Here is a 4530-nt window from a genome sequence, read left to right as displayed (position 1 = left end):
TTCAGCCAAAATTTTTCGAACCTGAACCTAGCTATCCTAACTGGAGGCGCGCCGTTGGCTAGTAGAAGAGGGCAGTGATCGGAGAAGGAAGTAGAAGCCGCCGTAAGCAACACGTCGGGGAACATGCTTTCCCAGGGCAAGTTGCAGAAAACTTTGTCGATGCTGCAGAGAGTGGGAGCTTCTCGTTCATTGCTCCATGTGAAGCGCCTGTTTCTGCACTTGATTTCTCGGATCCCTGCATAGTCGATCGCACGGCGGAAACGGCCCATCATCCTCCTGTTGATTAGGCCATTGCTTTTGTCCCTGGCTTGGTAGATCATCGTTGATCATCCACGGCTCAGATGGGGGAGGGGCCGCGCTTACAAGTTCAGAAAGGAAATTATCTTTCTGCTCGTCCTCTGTCGGCCCGTAGACAGTTGTCATCCAGAAGAACTCGCTGGTTCCAATGATTTGGACCCTCACTGTGATGGAGAAGCTAGCGATCATGTGAGAAACTATGTCGACTACTTGTTTATCCCAGAAGATTGCTGCCCCACCCCTAGTGCCTGTTGCAGGCAACACTACACACCCTTGAAGCGAAGGACCCCCTACTACTGCTAACTGAGTGGACCAAGACTCAATCTTGGTTTCCTGCAGATTAAGGATTGAAATCCTGTTTGCGAGAGCAACCTCGCAGACGGCCGAGCGTTTAGCAGGGGAGTTAAGCCCCCGCACGTTCCAAGACATGATCCTGAAGTTTGCATCAACCATGGAGACAGGGGATTTCGCTTCGTCGACTGAAACTACTACTGGAAACGATCCTGAGCACGAGCATGAGCACGCGAGCCTTACAAACCTGCTGGGGACGACGCCGGCCACCAATAGGCCCCAAACCCCGGCGCCGCCAGGCAACCTCTAGCTTACAGAAGACGCGATACATTGGAGAGAAACCTAACTCAAACTGGTTTAAGACCGGCCGTCGACGAAGGCTACTAAAGAAACCTAACATGATCACTACACTAATGCATCCTCTGCACTCGCGCCAGCCATTCCGGCGGCGATCTTCAGGGCCTCACAGTCCAGGCCCGTGAGTTTGGCAATGGCGGCGATGTCGTTGTTGGAGAGGGGTTCCTGGAAGCGCTTGAGAAGATCAGCAGCGGCCTTGGGCGTCATCTTGTCCTTGGGGCCAAGCCCGCCGAGCTGCGTTTCCCTTAAAATAAACCGTGAAATAAGAACATGTTCACAAACTGAAAAATAAAAGTTCACGCCATCTTCCATGTGACTTGCTACTAATATAATACCCCCTGTCGATTAGCAGAACCTGGCTAGCTAGAGCTAATAGTCTAGTGGTAAGGGCGCTCAGACCACCGGAACAAGCAGAAGGTCACGGCGCAGCCGCACGGTGACTCCCATCTTCTCGGTCACGTCCAGCTCCTCGGCCTCCGCCCCGCCGGGCAGCTCCCAGTCGAAATGGTACAGCAGCCCGGCGAGCGCGAGCTCCACGTTGGCCAGGCCGAACGACATCCCGGGGCACATCCGCCGGCCCGCTCCGAACGGCGTGTACTCCATGTCCGCCCCCTTGAAGTCGACCTCGCCGCGCTCGAACCTCTCCGGTATGAACTCCTCGGGGGCGTCCCAGTTGGCGGGGTCCCTGCTGATGGCCCAGACGTTGACGAGCACCATGGTACCCTTGGGCACGTCGAAGCCCAAGACCCGACAGTCCTTCATGCACTCCCGCGGCAGCAGCAGCGGCGCCGGAGGGTGCAGCCGGAGCACCTCCTTGATAACCAGGCGCATGTAGTTCAGGCCGCCGAGGGAGTCCTCTGTTACCTTGGGTTGTCCGGCGAGGGCTCGCCGGACCTCGTCTTGCGCCTTCCCCATCACTCTGGTGTTCTTCACGAGCTCGGCCATGGTCCATTCCAGGGTCGTCGCCGACGTGTCGCTCCCACCGGCGAACAAGTCCTGTACGATTTCGGCACGATACATTACATGCATGAACGACTTTCCTCCATGGACTGATGGAAGATGTGTGGATTCCACGAGTGAGGTGCTTCATTACGTACCCCGACGGCCGACTTGATGTTGTCAATGGACATGGGGAACTGCAGGTGGCCTTCCCGCTGGATCCTCAGGAGCACGTCGAGCAAGCCCTCCTTGTCGTCGTCGGCCGCTCTGTTCTCTTGGTGCTCGCGGACGCCGGCGTCCATGAACGCGTCCCATTCTTCGCGGTGCCGCTTCATCCGGCCCGGCACCCGGCTGACGAGCATCGCGAGGCGGGACGACGGGTAGAGGTCTGGCAAGCTCATCCCGGCGAACAGCTTGATCCCGCGCTGTAGAATCATCAGGAATGTGTCCCGGTCCTTGAACCTGCTCCCGATGATGGCGCGCACCGACGAGTCGGCGGCGTACGCCGACAGCCGCTTGCTGAGGTTCACCGGGTCAGACGCCGTCGCCGCCGCTGCCACCGCCAGGAGCAGGCGGCCGGCCTCCTCCTCTCGCACGGTCCGGAAGGACTGGACGCGCCGGGCGCTGAACAGCTCGACGGTGCAGATCTTGCGGATCTGCCGCAACTTGTCGCCGAACGGCGCGAAGGCGATCCCCTCTGTTCCTTCGGGGATAGACAGGCGGAGCATGCGGCTGATGGGGCGCGTGGCGAAGTCGACGTCGCGCGCCACCATGACCTCGCGCGCGGCGTCCGCGGAGGAGGCAACCACGACGGGGAGGTCGCCGAGGCGGAGCGTCAGGAGCGGTCCGTGGCGTCGCGCCAGGTCCCGCATGGCGCGGTGCGGCAGATCGCCCGCGAGGTGGTGGAGGTGGCCGATCACCGGGAGGGCCCACGGAGACGGGGGCAGCAGGCCGGCGCCCTCGCGGCGCTGGCGCCGGTGCGCCGCGCGGCTGAGGCATATGAGAGGGACGACGATGGCCAGGAGAGGGAGGAGGAGCTGGTAGAGCTGCAAGGACGCCATGCCTTTGGTGGTAGCTCCGACTCCAAGGTCAACTGGCATTTCCCACTGGCGTTGCCACCCAGATGCAGTGTGCGTGCTCGACAACTTGTAGTTTCACGAGGTTTTCCGAAACAGATCCAGAGCCATTTTATACATGCCCTCGTGCCTGTCCGTATATCCTCGCACACTTGCAGTCGAAGATGTCTGCCCCACGCTCCTAAGGTAGCGATCGGTCCATATAAGATGTTATTACATCTAAGATTACCAGCTGCTCGCCTACTACGTGAGGATCGATCCGACGATGGGTGAGAATACAATCTCTACTTCTAAAGGAGGAGTCCGTAAGTCGTCTTTTGTTCGTTCGTCGCTGTCCCCCACACCATCGATCAGACGAAGTCACTTATCAATCTCACCCCACCAATTTTTTTTTACGTGACCGATTTTCTTTTGTCTCTACGAGCGATGTCGTTCGTCCCTCCCCTCGCTGCTTTCCATACGATGCAGCTCCCTCCTCCGGTTTTTCCTCAATTACGCCTGGTCATCTGGTGTTTTTCCTCAATTACGCCTGGTCATCTGGTTCTTTCCCCGATCTTGTTCCCGAGTTTGGAGAAATTTGGATATTTGCCACTTTCAATAGGTGGCTTCTCAAAATTGCCACTTTCAAGATTGGCTTCGTAAAATTGCCACTTAACTCATCGACTCCTTGATTAGCATGCCATTTCGCTTTTTTTATTAATTCCCCTTTTCTTTTCTCATTTATATGCACCGGACAAGACCGAACTGCCCCTGAGGGTATGTACACGTACTGATTATCCGTGTTTATCCATCTGGTATTCTCGTTCGACAGAGGTGAACAAGCGGCACGGTTTCTGGTCGTCAATAAGAACGGCTGCTGAAGCAGCCCGCCGGCACCGGCCACTCGGCTGCTTGATGCTTTCTCCGCCTGACTGCCATCGCCGCTCGCCCGTCTCCCCGCGCGCCATAGCTGCTCAGCCCGCCCGTCCGCTCGGCGCTCGTGCCACCCATACCGGTCGCCCTGGCCATTTGGGTGGGATGAGGAGACGTGCAAGGAGAGATCAATTGCTGCAGGATTCTTGAACAAAGCAAGGATAAGACTCAACATATTACCGTCCAGAATCCATGCACACGTGCGTCGGCGAGATCGGCGGCACACTGGATCTAAGCGATCCGCGGCATGGGACGTTGAGAAGATCCGCGGCACGCGACGTCTAGACAATCCGCGGCACTCTGCATCAAGGAGATCGATGAGGCACTCTGCATCGAGGAGATCCGTGAAGCAACACACACGGTATTCTCGGCGGCTGATACGCTCACATCCGCTTCAAGTGTCAACTGAAATTTGGATAGTACATGTATATGCATCAGGGGTAGTTTGGTCTTTTCCAGTGCTCATAAATGGAAAAGGAAAATGAAAATCAATAAAAGGAGGAAGGTGGCATGAAAATCAAGGAGCCAACGAGCTGAGTGGCAATTGTGCGAAGCCAATGTTGAAAGTGGCAATTTTGAGAAGCCACATATTGAAAGTGGCAAATATCCAATTTTCTCCTGAGTTTGTTGCCCACAATTGATACCCCTTCCCGATCTT

At 56.7% G+C, this 4530-nt stretch overlaps 1 pseudogene; it reads right to left on the bottom strand.

Moving 5' to 3' along the window:
- Window positions 1-1068: 1068 nt before the first annotated feature.
- On the bottom strand, window positions 1069-2972 carry LOC119368360 (annotated as a pseudogene).
- Window positions 2973-4530: the final 1558 nt, after the last annotated feature.

This window comes from Triticum dicoccoides, chromosome 2B (assembly GCF_002162155.2).
Source record: "Triticum dicoccoides isolate Atlit2015 ecotype Zavitan chromosome 2B, WEW_v2.0, whole genome shotgun sequence".
In the NCBI taxonomy this organism is placed as follows: Eukaryota; Viridiplantae; Streptophyta; class Magnoliopsida; order Poales; family Poaceae; genus Triticum; species Triticum dicoccoides.
This window is presented reverse-complemented; position numbering and strand designations above follow the sequence as displayed.